Source organism: Macrobrachium nipponense, chromosome 38 (genome assembly GCF_015104395.2).
Source record: "Macrobrachium nipponense isolate FS-2020 chromosome 38, ASM1510439v2, whole genome shotgun sequence".
Lineage (NCBI taxonomy): Eukaryota > Metazoa > Arthropoda > Malacostraca > Decapoda > Palaemonidae > Macrobrachium > Macrobrachium nipponense.
Window position 1 is genome coordinate 13599216 of NC_061098.1, and position 15698 is coordinate 13614913.

A 15698-nucleotide genomic window follows, 5' to 3' on the forward strand; every position below is an offset into this window, starting at 1 on the left:
TTTCGATTTTTCATCTGCATACCTGTCTTATCTTGAGCATTATACACACTTAAGCTTCCAGACTGCTGATAATGTAGCTTTGGCCTTTCTTCGTTCAATGCGTCAATGTTGTTTCCTGTAGCTCTTTTTCAGCTGGAATGCCGTCATCTATTTATTTTCAAAGTTTTTAGACTTTTATTTTTATTTTAACCTAGTCTTTTGATCCTATTCCGTGTAGCTCATTTAGTTTCTTGTTTCCACGTTTATGTAGAGTCGTGTCTAAAATGGATATTTGCTCTCATAATTATTTGGAGTGCTTTTTGTCTCTGAGAGCTAATTAATTCAGCTGAGTGATCTGGTTAAATGTACTGTCATTTCTCACTATTGTCATCTAACTCGTGATATTCTTCATAAGGTTTTAGTTTTCGATGGACAAATTTTGTCTGTGTGGGGTTCATGTATGTATAGTATTATAGATTGTACTTTGGGCTTTTGTTCAATTATTTTCAAGTTTTTTCTGCCTACCACTTGATACAATACCTTGACTCCATTTGCTTGTATATATATATCGTTGAATTTTACGTCATTTTAACTTCCTTTATCTAAACTGAACTCTTGTACTTCTCCCTTTGATTCAGGCGTTATGGTCAAATTTGTCTTCATAAAGTTTGCTCCCGTAACCACCTGCGCTTACTTTTTGTCTGATTCAGGCGTTATGGTCAAATGGTCGTCATAAAGTCTGCTCCCGTAACCACCTGCGCTTACATTCTGTAAAGAACAGCGCTATCACAGCTTAAATGGCTCCACCGAGTATTACTGCTCAGTGGTATGTGCCCAGGTGATGACTAAAACAAGTCTGCTTATCGCTGCACTTAGAAGTTGTTTCGCCAGTCTTTTTGAGGTATCGCCTCAGAATATTGCATAGCAGGTGCATTGTAACCCTTTCCTCTTCGTCCTTGTGATTTGTTTTATTAAGTAGTTCTTGTCTATCCCCTTAAGGTGAATGGCAAGTCTGTATCGAATACCATTCTTCTGCTTTATTTCTGTTTGAAGATCATCATCTTGTTTGGTTTAGTTTCTTTTAAATTTTTCGTGAAATCTCGCCATAGCTTTGAATTAACCCAATGATTCCCAGTTCCTTAGTTTGCGCCTAAATTTCTTATACCAGTCCTGTCTGTCCATTGTTGGCCTTGGCTACAGTTCATAGGAGTTCCCATTTTTCATTTTGCACACCAAGCCCTGTAGTTCTCTGTGAACCAGAATGCCTGCATCTAGTATTTATTTTCATACCTTCAGACGTTTATTGTCCTGCCACAAAGTTCGTCACTGATATTAGATTTGCTTTCTGGGCCATTTGAATACCAGTGTTTCATACTGTAAATGATTCTTTGATAATTGACCTAATAATAATGGTATGATTTGACATCATTTGATTAGAGCTACCCTAATTCTCAACCGAAGTCGTGAGTATCTTTCGCAGGCTGAAGAGCAATCACTCATTTAAAAGCAGATAAAGTTTTGGCCTTGAACACCCCCCTTTCTGTTCCCATCCCTTCTTCTGTGTTCCTGCTGACATGGTCAAAAAAGCAGTTTTTTGCTGCATGTTTACTGGTGGCAAGTAGTAGTGGGCCAATTTGGTAAAGTTTCAAGTCTTCATATGGTAAAGTTTCAAGTCTTCATATTAATGTGGAAATCGGTTTATTTACTGTTCATCTTGGGTCATTGCCAACGGCCATACCACATTGAAAGCACCGCTTCTCGTCCGATCTTGGGTCATTGGACACTCACTCACTCTCTTGTAGAAGTGCAAAAAAAGTAAAGGTCCATATATATTAACCAATTTCTTAAATTATAAAGCTACATTATTAGTAATATAATAATCAAAGTTGGATATCTTAACTACATTGGGAGCACTGCCACTTCGGTGGCCGCGAGTTATATTCTCGGGCATTCCATTGAGGTGTGAGACACGTATTTCTGGTGATAGCTCATTCTCAACGAGGTTCTGGAGTCGCATAAAGCCGTTGGTCCCGTTGCTGAGTAACCACTGGTTCCGTGCAACGTAAAACCACCATGCAAAAAAAAAAAAAAAAAATGGAGCAGAGATCCCCTTAAACAATGGAGAACTTAAAAAAAAATTAGCTTAGAGTTGCCCCAAGGGCAAGGTAAAAGTAACTGGTACCCTGAATTGCCAAAATGGCCAGCTAGAACTTATACCCTAACGAGAGCAGGATTACAACGCAAATACTGAATTGGTCATAAAGATGAAAAGTAAGCTAAAGCAAATTAAGGTGCCCACAAAACTAAAAAATAGGTCGTGAATTACAAAGAGGGTAAGCTAAAGTAATTTGTCTTCGCATACCCTTAGAAGTGGGTCATAATAACTGGACAAACTGAAGACCACCAAAATAAATTCATGTCATTTACAAAAAAATGTGTAACAGGGAAAGTATAGTAATTGGTGCCCTGAGTTACCAAATATATGGCAAGCTAGAATCTATTCCCTGACTAGCACAATGTTACAAAGAATTAGTCATAAAAGTGAAGGGTAAGCTTAAACAAATTAAGCTTCCCACAAAGTAGAAAATGGTCCGTGAATTACGAAGAAGGCAAGCTGAAGTAATTGATCTTTGTTTACTCTTAAGGTGCGTTCACACTGTCGAACAATGTTCGACGGACAAACATTATTACCATATAAGTGAAGCAGGATGATATAAACGTTGAAACGATGGAAGTAGATCTGGCAACACTGTGGTACCAAATGAAGTTGTATACCACTGTTTTTACTCTGCTCACTAGGCAAAGACCGGCAGACAATTGTTAATTGGTAATAATGTTTGTCCGTCGGACGTTGTTCGACCGTGTGAACGTACCTTTACAAAAGGGTAATAAGACTACAAACTAGATTAAGACTAATATATTCTTAAAATGTCCATTACAAAGAAAGTGGTTGTAAGGGCAAGCTAAAAGTAATTGGTCCCCTGAATTGCCAAAATGGCAAGCTAGAACTGATGGCTTGGGAAGAGCAATGTTCCCATGCAAAAGCCGAATGGGTCATAAAAATTAGTTAAAACTAAAGGATATTGAGGTTCCCACTAAAAGGTCCACTAAACTTAAAAAAAGGGGCCGTTAATTACGAAGAGGGCAAGCTAAAGTAATTGGTCTTCGTACACCCTTAAGGCCTGTCCACATGATCGGCGGACTTCCCCTTTAACGGGCAAACCATCAAGTTGCCCGATGGGACTTTTAGCAAAATCACCATGGTGTCTGATAGCTTGAACTTCGACCCCCTTGGTAGACGTACGTTAACCATATTCATTTATTTTACTGGGCCATTCCTCCACCATATTCTCTCTTTCATCACACCAATTATGCTACACCTATCATTTTTGTTTTATCATAGACCGCGCACTGAAAGCGCTACTGGCATCATGAGTACGCCCGCCTCACCCGTGTGGACAAATTCACGGGTAAGCCCGCCAGAATTTACCTGTCAACCCCGGAGCACGCCAATCAGCCCACTCGTGTGGACAGGCCTTAACATGAGCGGGCATGCTCCGGGTTGACTGGCTTTACTGAATGTTGTCCACACGGGTGAGGCGATGGAGAGGTGGACGTATTCAACGATGCCAGTAGTGTGTTCAGTGCAGTACGATAAACATGGTGCCTACCGCAAAGAAGAAGAAATTGTATAGCATGATAATTGCTTTGTGTGTGATGAAAAAGAAAAGAATATGGTGCAAAGATGGCTCAGTGAAAGAAATGTACATGGTTAACGTACATCTGCCAGGGTTGAAGCTCAAGCCATCAGGCACCACCATGGTAATTGTTTTGCTACAAGACCCATCAGGCAATTTGACGGTTCGCCCGTCAAGTGTGCCCGTTAAGGCCTGTCCACACGACCGGGCCTGATCAGCGTGCTCCAGGGTTGACGTGGCAAATTCTGGCGGACTTATCCGTGAATGTTGTCCACACGGGTGAGGCGATGCCAGTGGTGTGTTCAGTGCGGTACAATAAACATGGTGCCTACCGCAAAGAAGAAGATAGTGTAGCATGATAATTGCTTTGTGTGTGATGAAAAAGAAGAGAATATGGTGCAAAGAATGGCTCGGTAAAAGAAATGTATGTGGTTCACGTACGTCTGCCAGGGTCGAAGCTCAAGCCATCGGGCACCACCATGGGTGATTTTGCTACACAAACGCCCCATCGGGCATTTGACGGGTTGCCCCGTTTAGAGGGGAAGTCTGCCGATCAGGCCCGTGTGGACAGGGCTTTTGAGGGGAGGTCCGCCGATCAGGCCCGGTCGTGTGGACCGGCCTTTAGTATGTCCCATAAATATAGCCAATTTCTAGAGTAAAGACCACAAAAGTTCATGAAATGTCCTTTACAAAGAAAATGGGTTCAACGATACTAAAACTATCATGTTGAACTGCTCTGCGACGACAGCTACAGTGTGGAAGTTTTTAATTTCACTGCTGCTGACGTCACAGAGCAGTGTGTGTGTGTGTGTCGAATTTCGACTCTGAAACTAGTTCTAGTGATCCCTGATGTCGATGACGTCACAAAGTGCTCTAATGTTTAGAGCTTGTTTCTTTAGTTTCTAATGTGTGTATTAAGTTCAAGGGTTGCTTCTATTTGGGTTTTTGAGATTATTTTCTCTCATATCGAAAGAGAGGATAATTCTTGTTTAGTTTAAGTTTATCCAATTGTTTTGTATGAGTCAGTTTTTCGTTTGAGCATGTGTTCGGAGTTCGAATACAACTTAGGGTTAAGAATTATTGTGACTATTATTTATGAAAAATATTGATTAACTGTCATCATATCATATATTATTGAATCTAATTCCTTTTTCCATTTAGAAGTGTTCTCCCTGATTACTATCTTACAGCCAATTATTTATTTGTGTAGTTTATTCCTGAGGACAAACATTTTTTCATGCTAGATTTTTGCGGCTAAGGCTGCTATTGTTATTTGTTAATTGTATTTGTCCATGTTGGTTTCGTGCTGATGTACACTGAGGCACTTGCCGGGTCTTTTGCATCAAATTTATTTAATTAGCAATAGTGATAAGGTAGAAGTGAGTATATTGTTGATGGGCCTATCTCAATAGTATCATGTGTCTAGTATACCGAGTTATTTTGCATAGGATAGTTTATTCCAACTTACTAGGTCTTGTTAGACCAGCATTACCATTCTAGTAGTCTAGCCTATCGTTAAGTTAGGACTAGCCTAGGCTACGCTATCTAATTATTATTCCAAGACTTGACTTGCTTATCAAGTCTACCATTTGGTATTTACTGATTGGCCAGTAGGCCTAGGTACCGTATCCAGTAGTAGGCTATTGCCCTGTCTGTCATTAGATTGGATAACCGACAGCGTGCGGTTTCCACATTTAACCGGGTTTCAGGATCTGTTGATCCATATATATATGTCCCAAATCGAGTTAGAAACTTGGGAGAAACTGGGGGCTAGTATAGTTTATTAGGCTACTATTAGCCTAGCGTTAGGCTTGTTAGGTTTGCTAAGACCTGTGCATCTTTACCCGGTCCCAGGGGGGGACCACGGTAAGCTCCATTTATTGGTTGTGTTTTGCTGACCCATTACAGTTCCCAGTATAGGCCTAAATATTCAATTTTTCACTTTCATAAGCTAGAGTAATCTAGCCTAGCCTGTGTGTTTGTCATAATTCATATAAGTTTGTTTCTGATTTTAGCCCGATACTTTGTGGTAAATTTCATTCTTTCAGGAATGGTTGTTGATTTTAGCCTATAGCCATGTCCTGAAAGTTATCCACAAGTCATTAGGCCTAGGCCTACCCATCATTTTCTCCTTTTAGCTACAAAATATCGTGATATTTATGGTACTATTATGCTGCCCAGTGCTGTAAGGTATGTGAAAGTAACATTTTGTTGACCTGCTTCAGTCTCTTTTACCAGTTACCTTTGGAAGTGTTACTGACACTACTATCCGCGAAATATTTTATTACTTTATTCATTTGTGGAGTTTTTGAATTTACCAACTTTCCTCCACAGTGTGGACGGGCTTTAGATATTCTAAAAAGTAGAAGAGGTGATGTATTTTTTGAGTCCCATGTCCCACAGGCTAGCTTTGTTTGATGCGACTTCAGAAGCTGGGAAATTGAGTGCTGATGTCACAACAGTTCGTTGAGCAAAGCTCGACCTGTTTGTATTTTCTGTGACGTCATAGGTGACACTGGTAATATTGTCTAAATGTAAGATTCGTTTTTTATACACAAGCTGTAGCTATTACATAAGATGATAAAAACAATCATTTAACTGGGCACTTATTTAAATCTAAAAATACTTTTTATAACGTGTTGGTTTGAGACCACCAAGGAAGAAGGCCTGTTTGATGTTGTGTGACGTAAGCACAGGTAGTCAGAGCTGCTAGCACTGACTATGCTGCCAGACAAAAGGAATGTAAACAAACCCTCGCCAAACTTATCATTTTTGGTCTGCCAGTTATTGATTTACTTATTTTCTCGTTTACACTAATTAGTGTACACCAAATAATACTCACTCGAAACACAAGTTATAAGATTAATATAAAATGCTGAACCAAAACAATTTGTTTAGTTACAGTACAGTCTACCAAAGAATAAACAGCAGTGCATAGGTTTACATAACAAAAAAACATGGTTCTTTCTGTTATATGTGAATGAAATAATTCTCTTACATAGTCATTATTTGGTATTTAAATTTTCTAACTATCTCTTTGGCTACAATAGTTATTTTCTTGAACAACAATTACTCGATGAAACATTAGTAGAAACGCATTTTTAATTTCTCTTTTTCTGCACTATAACCTTCATTACTTATTGGACAGCTTATCTGTTATTTACCTTTTGACATTTAAACATTTAAATTCATGATTGTCGACCAAATGTAAACTTTTTACATTTGCATCCTGAATAAAAAGGGAGTGAATTTTTCCAATAGTTAGCAAAGCTTGAACGATATATTCATTGGATATTTGTAAAGCTAAATGAACATTTTGTTTCTCAAAGGTGTAGGGAGATAATGCTTTTAATGATAGTTTATATGAATGTTCATTGAGTAAAACATCTATATCATGAAGTTTTTCAAGGGCTGAATGGTGTATAATGAATTTAGTTTTCCAAATTATTGACATCAAACCGAGGTAACTTCATAGTTTTATTTATAACTTTCTGGCCAAGCCAATTATTCCTGATATATTTTAAAATTTTTACTGAAACACTCGAAAAAGGGCATTTGTTACTCTGAAATGGGTGAGGTTACACTTTAGATAGCTGTGGAATGCTGGGAAAATAGGACATTGCTTTCCCAATGATAGCAGCATGTTAAAATGCAAAACACTGTAAAAATGATTTTTTCTAAGCCTATAATTACCTTCAGTGTGCAGTGCAGAACATCAGCTTTTATAATTTAATTGGGAACTTGTGCAACTTAACTTTACCTGTACAACATAAAGTAAAATGCACTTGTTGCAGCTTATTATAGCCAAAGGCTGAACAAACAATATTTTTGCCTTTATAATGAAATTGTGGTATTAAGTGGGCTAGTTTTATCCACCATCAGTATCACTATGTTGTTATTGGGTAGTAATGATTTACATTTAATGTACATAAGAAAATTCGAGTTCTTTTGTTATGATGCTGGGCAGACCTGTTTGAAAAAACACACTCCTGATGGTACAATAACTTTGTGGGGGAACAACTAAAGGTATAACAAAAACACTATATTACCTGCTCTGATGAATAATCAAATGGATTCAGTCATAACTAGAGCTACAATTATTGCCAAAATGAAATAACTAGTTTTATAACAGCAATATAATATATATTGCAGTTAGAAATACATTCAGCAGTATCAGCTCTCTGGAGTTATTGAAAATCTGCTTAATGATATTTGTATCATGAACCTCTGTAGGAATCTTGAGATCTCCTAAGTGACTAACTTCATTGACATGAAAAATGCACGTACTGTACAGTGAAGGCCTGTCCACACGAGCGGGCCTGATCGGCGTGCTCCGGGGTTGACGGGCAAATTCTGGCGGGCTTTCACGTGAATGTTGTCCACACAGGTGAGGCGAGGAGAGGTGGGCGTGCCCGACGATGCCAGTAGTGTGTTCAGTCACGGCCACCTCAGTGTGGTACAATAACCATGGTGGCTACCGTAAAGAGGAAGATATTGTGTAGCATCATAATTGCTTTGTGTCTAATGAAAAAGAAAAAAGAAGAAGAGAATATGGTGCAAAGAATGGCTCGCTAAAAGACACGTATATGGCAGCCACACAACCATACTACAGGAACTACAAGATTGCCATGAAAAAGATTTCAGAGACTATTTGAGAATGAGTGTAAGCACGTTTTATACTTTACTAGGAAAGCTGGAGTCATACATTATGAAAAAAGACAAAAAAAGACACATGAGACAGAGATATAACAACAGGAGGCCGTTTGGAGGCAACGCTAAGATTTTTGGCAACAGGATGTACGTACTCAGCACTGGAGTATTCTACACGTATATCCAAACAAAGCTTGTCACGCATAATCCCAGAAACATGTCGGGCCATATATGAGGTACTAAAGGATGACTACTTGCAGGTGAGTTTACTATTTATTGGACTGATCAGTACATTGTGTAATTATATACCCAAAGACAAGGAAATACTGGTTTACGTAGTTAGCTAATTTACCTCCCACCTGAAGGGTCAGCTCTTCCTTGACGTCACAGGTAGACCGATCTTATGTCTCCCCCCCCCCCCCCCTTCTCCATTCATTCGTGCATTCCCGTTGTCTTTCAATGACTACCTAGTCCAATAACCGTATATTATGTCAATCATGTACTATACTGTAGTTTATCAAAGAAAAGTAAATCGTGTACGATACAAAATAAATTAGTAACACCGTCAACATAAGTAAATCGTGTACAAATTAGTAACACCGTCAACATAATAACATTATTATGAAGCCTATATATAACCAATATATACGGTATGTAGATATTTACGGACATTTGTTCCATCATGGTAACATGATAATTATTTATGAGCAAATTATTCAACAATCATTGTAGATGAAGAAAGCCTTCCAAGTCGGCCGAGAAAAATAATTTTTCATTAGTTTTTGAGCATATATCTGGTTTTCACCATTTATTTCATTTAAATTATTAGAGACGACAGTTCCAAAAGCGGAGAAAGTATTTTCACCTTGGGACAACGACTTTAGCTCATTATACGCCTCTTGCAGGAGTTGGGTCTCGTCGATACTCTGTTTTTATTTATTTATTATTTTTTTGCGGGTCTTCGATGTGAGGGTCCAGGCACAAGCGTGTCTGATTCCACAGGTTCACCAGTTGGGATATCAGAAGTCCCAGGTGTAGGCTGAGCATCATCAATAACACACATTACCGGATCGATAAAGATCTAGAATGAAAGACATATTGGGTTACGTATGGTTACATGCTAATAAATTAGGGATTCACATAGATTGATAGGGATTCATAACATTCATAGATACACACAATATTGTGGGGACTAAATAAAGGAGAAAATGAATAATTACTATAGGCAGTACATTATAAGAGAGAGAGAGAGCGAAAGGGAGGGAGTAAGGGTGGGCATGGACGAACTCCTACCTCTGTGGGGTGGGGGATGGAAGAGACCTGCGCACTGACACATCAATGACGTCACTGTTAATCGTTCCTATCCTACCCAATCATTTCGGACTTGAGCTCCATTTGTCCAGGACAAACGCCTTATTATTCATATTAGGTAATCCACTATAAGGTAGAATATTAGGGCAGGGTAGGTACAACACTGTCAACTTTTATACTGATTACCGTAAAATGTGGCCACATGGCCTCTCAAATTTATAGGAAAAATGCTATAATAACAGGGTATTTTTCTTTTTACATTTTGACAGACCTACCACACCAGACGAGTGGATGCGTGTGGCACGTGGGTTCGAAACGCGGTGGAACTTCCCCAACTGTATTGGAGCCATTGATGGAAAGCATGTCCTAATAACGCCTCCACAGGGCAGTGGCTCATATTACTATAATTATAAAGGTACCCACAGCATCGTACTCATGGCCATAACTGATGCCAATTGTGAGTTTCTTTATGTTGATATTGGCTGCAATAGGCGGTGTGTGGGACAATACACATATCAGTCGTTGTATTGCCACAGAAACAGCAGGTCTCCCTAGTGACAGAAAGCCCAAAGGAAGTGAGAGGAGGCTACTGTATGTGTTTGTGGCAGACAACGCCTTCCCCTTGCAACGGCACATCATGAAACCGTTCTCACACCGAACCCAAAGTAATAGGGAACGCATTTTTTCCTATCGGTTATCTAGGGCTCGAAGTACAGTTGAGAATGCTTTTGGGATATTGGCCAACCGATTTAGAGTTTTCCTGTCAACTATATACTTGTCGCCAAGCAAAGTTGAAATGATGGTATTAGCATGCACTGCTTCGCATAATTTTCTCAGACGTGGCCATGTCACACAATATACGCCTGAAGGGTCTTTGGATTCTGAAGACATTGCAAGGTGTACAATTATCCCTGGTGGTTGGCGTGAAACTCCCCACTTGTTACGATTGCAAAGAACAGGAGGCAATACAAGTACAGCCGGCCAAACTGTACGCCATGAATTTATGGAGTATATCAATGATGAAGGTGCTGTGCCATGGCAATACAAAGCTATACAAATCCAATAATTAGATACCATTCCATATTCCTGGAATGTATTACTTATCAACGTCTCAGTACATTTGGTGCATACTGTAGCTGTAGGTTTCATGTATCACTTTTCCTTATCAGTGTGTAAGTACAGCTTCAAAAAACAAATTTAAGGATGATAGGTACTGTGTTATAAACTGTATATGCAGAGGTTTCGATTATTAACGGTTATTTTTTTTTTATTTCATTTACGTTGTCATTTATATAAATAAATTTTGTATCATATAACATTGTATTGTGTTTTGTAAATAAACACAATAACAAATATGTATTACACAATAAAATGTTTTATTTTCCTAGTAACTAAACTCTACACACTTTCTGGCATTGGCAGCCATACTGTTTGCCAGGAAGGAAGAAGGGAATTAATGGTTTAAATAGCATTAACTAGGGGCGGGTGTGGACGGTATCAATTATCCAGTGCAACTGACCTGAGACCGGAGGTGGGGTGGGATTTCTCCAACCCCACCTCCCTTATCTGAGCTGCAGGTCGACCTATTTACAAAGTGAGAGCAGTGTCAGTTTCAAATGGACGATTTATCATTTGACGGAGTAGAGGTATAGGTCTTACCTTGGGTATAAATTATTTATTTTTGTTCACAATGTAATCTAGTGCCAGGGGAAGCTTAGGATGTAGTGGTAGGGGGTGCTATGAGTGTAGGGGACAGATTGTATGACGGTAAAGTTTTGATTATGTTTTAGTGTACAGTAGGTGTTTCTCCCTCTAGCACTGGGGGGAGAGAAGAGAGAGAGAGAGAGAGAGAGAGAGAGAGCGAGAGAGAGAGAGAGAGGAGAGAGAGAGAAGAGAGAAGAGACGACGGGAGAAAAACATGTGAAACGTACCTCACTATCAGATGTATCTCCAGCCGTTTTGTGTCCATCCTCGGTACTGTGGCTTCTGTCCATATTTGACACTGACGGTCTTATTGTATCACTATCAGTGAGGAATGCCAGGTCATCGTAACACCATAATTTTGGGGAATAAAGATTTGTCAGTCCCAGCTCCTGACCTTTGTGAATCCTTCATTTTCTTAAATTCACGCCTAAACTGGTTTCGTAGCGTGTCTATTTTCTGTTTTATGTCATCTGTCGTAACTGCAGCACCTTGTTCCCGTATCTCAGCAGCAATGGCCTTCAGTGATGTAATGCGCTTGTCTCTGTTTTTGTAACTCTTCAGTTTCACATTCCATAAACATGGATTTTGTCGATAACGCTCAATCAACGTGCGTGTAACAGGTTTTGACCAGTAAAAGGAAAGGGGCTCACTGAAGGTCTCCGAATTAGACATCGCAAGTTACTATGGTGTGACCCGTGTTACAGTGATATATCGTGTGGAAGACAAGCACAAGCCTGCTATGGGAACACCATGATATCGTACGTCTGCCAGGGTCGAAGCTCAAGCCATCGGGCACCACCATGGTGACTTTGCTACAAGACCCATCGGGCAATTTGACGGTTTGCCCGTCAAGTGTGCCCGTTAGAGGGGAAGTCCGCCGATCAAGCCCGATCGTGTGGGCAGGCCTTTAGAGGGGAGGTCCGCCGATCAGACCCGGTCGTGCGGACAGCCCTATAGATTGCATCTCCATCACCGGTTTCTTGCATCATGCGAGTGAAGGTGTGAGAACAGTATCCCACTGTAGTTTTGCCTAACATAGAAGACGTCTTAAAGGGTAACTGCTGCCTTGCAAGATATATATCTTCTTATGGACTAGGCCCACAGCCAATAACTGGTTGAAAACTGCATGGCCATGTCGTAATAATATGAGTCAAATATTTAAAAATTCCAGTAAGGTATTCAAGTACATGTTGATGCTAATTGGTTTCATTCCAGTTAACCACCAATATTTATTCCTAAGCTGAAACTTGGCAAAAAACCATAGGTAATTAAAATACATTTGACGATTCTTGGTCTCATTAAAGTTAACAACCGATGTTGATTCCTATGAAGGTACCAACTATACATTTCCTGAAATACTGATGTTAATTCTTGACATTCCAATGAATTTTTCTACTTATCTCCAAGGTACTACTAAAAGCTACAGGTGAACTAAATTTTTCTAAAAACATATCACAAATCATTATAGGAAAAGAATGCAATCAGCAAAAATCACGTTACTAATTTTTTAGTACAAAAACTTCAAAACATTAATGTGCATTTTTTCTTTTTGCTGAAAGTAAAAAAAAAAAATTAAAGCCAAACTTTTCAAAACCAAAACCTCATAAGCTAGAAGTCATGATCAGTAAAAGAAAAAATAATGAAAGATTTACTTAAAAGAATAACACTCAGGCTAACCTTATCTTCTGAATAGACTTCCTAGGAAACACTATTGAAAGATGAGGCCAGTCTAGCACAAAAAAAAAAAAAAAGCTAATGAATTTCTGGCCAAAAATAACCATAACCACCAGATTTTCAAACTACTATGGACTTTCTTGCTTACAACCATAAAATTTTTTTAACGAGGTCTCCCCACAAAAAACTTTTTATTCCAACCTCCCCCAAAGAAAGAAAATAAATAAAATCCTCTCAACCCAAATACCAACCAACCCCCAACCCCCCCGCAAAAAAACCCAAAACGGGGTTTCTATCCAAACCATCAACGCAAACTTTCTAGCTGAAGAATACATAGGTACTTTCAAAACTGTAATGAAAAATTACTCTAGTAAAATCTCACAAACCACACACAGCTTCAATGTTTTTGTATGAATGCTAACAGTTTTTGTAAGCTAAGTAGAATATACCAACAGACCTGGTGAATGCAAATTAATCACAAATTAATAAACTTTAGTGAGAATCTTCCAAACTAACAGAATCACTGAATCTCAAAACTTACCAGAAAATAATTCAATTTCAGAATGAAAAAAACAATTAAAAACTATAACCTCCTGGTGGTATAAGTTTAATTTCCATAAAGGAGATTCTCCGAGTTGATTTCAATTTATCAGACTTTCTAAATGCAAAGTATCACACGTTAACAACCCTTTATCAAAAGCTTCCTTAACCTTAAATATTTTCACAAACTAACAGACCTGAATTATAAAAGTATTTAGACACACTAATTCAAAATTTAGCAATAAGTAGCTTCCAAATTCCCGTTGACCATAATCAAAAGTTTACCGACTCCTAGATTTGGTTTTATATAAATATATCGATCGCTGTAAACTATCACAAACGCGGGTGAACCCTAGCACTATCATCGTGCACTGAAAAGATAATCCTTAAGTTCCTATGAGGAACAGCACAAACTGATCCTCAAACTTTGTATCTCAAATTCACAAGATATCAGACACTGCTGTTACCAACTTACACTGAATATCAAACTAATGCGACTGCGGAACACCAAATCCATTTTCATGTATAAATTCCAGAATATTACATTCACTGTCACACACTGACTTCTGAATATCAAATGCATTGTGCCAATTAGAAATCAAAACTAGACAGTGTCAAGATTTCCCATACATCAAAACTTACTATCACGAAGCATCGTGGATAAAATGTATTTAAAATTTTCCATCTTGAAAGCATAAGATTGCAATAATTACGCTTTTAGCAGTGCTTCCTAAACCCAACCTGTTACCTTTAGTAATATTAATGACAATTTTCAATTAAAAAGAGGTCTTAAATCTCAAATTTGAACTTCATAAGGAATCCGGAATGCAGACCCACTATAATAATATTGTCAACTCTGACTTATTGACAAACTCCAGACCATCAAAACGTAGCTTTCATCACCACAAATCCACTGACATCTCTAAATGGGTAAATTGCATATCGAGGTAAAACAAAAATGCAAAGAGACTATAAATATTGTCAACTTTGATCTGCTGACAAACTCCAGACCATCAAAACTTAGCTTGAATCACCACAAATCCACTGACATATCAAAAAGGGTAAATTGCATAGAGCTAAAACAAAGTAATTAACATACATCCATCTTCATCCCTGTCTTCATGCAGATTACCCAGAATCGTGTATGTGAAATCACTTCTCATTCTATGAATTCTCAAGTTACTACGTCAAAGTAAATCACACCAAACCAACTTTTGTAGTAACAACAAATTATCATTTACAACGCAAGATGATGAAATTCCATATCACATAATCCAAGACATGAAATTCCACAAACCATGAAATTACATAAAACCACATCAGTCATATGAATTTTCAAGTTTAGCTGTACATTTTACTACTTTCGTTGTCAACCCCTTCAGAGGAAACTGGCTAACACTTGAAGGCAAGGACCATTATAAACTATCAAACGCCCCCAAACTTGACATTAATAATCTGTGTTAACTTCATTGCAGAATTCTCATCACTTGATTCTTCAATTAGGTAGTCTCAAGATGTTGAGTAGTTTCCCAAACCGAGCCAATGACACGAAAAAACTACTAGTTCTAAAAATCAGCTTTTCGATCAGTAAAATCTGGATATTTCAAAGAACAGCAAACTTCCAAACATGTACTTTCGTAAGTTATTTGGTGATTATATGACAGGTCTTCCAATATATTAAGGACTAAATTATCATACCTCACCTAAATAGATTCGTTAACTATGCTTCATGTCTGGTTTAGGTAAAACATCCACTAAAATATCTTCAAAGTCCTTATTTACACACCCTTTTTATTTTCAAAATTCCTTCAAAGTCCTTATTTATACACCCTTTTTTCATTTTTAAAATTCCTTCAAAGTCCATAATTACACCCTTTTTTTTATTTTGTCTCATTACTGACGATGCTATAATTTGCAAGGTCTCTCACGCATAATCTAAAATCTGGCCATCGTGATATTTATCCTCATTTATTATTATTTTTTTTTTAATTTTCTTTTTATTTATTTATTTATCTTTTATTTCAGTTACACGAATGAAATGTCAGCCCAAGGCGAAAAGGCGTTTAGGCCGCCAGCTGGTACCACCTTTTGGAACGACAGCATGTGTCCGAAAAATAATTAAAAAATAGTCATATACTTGAC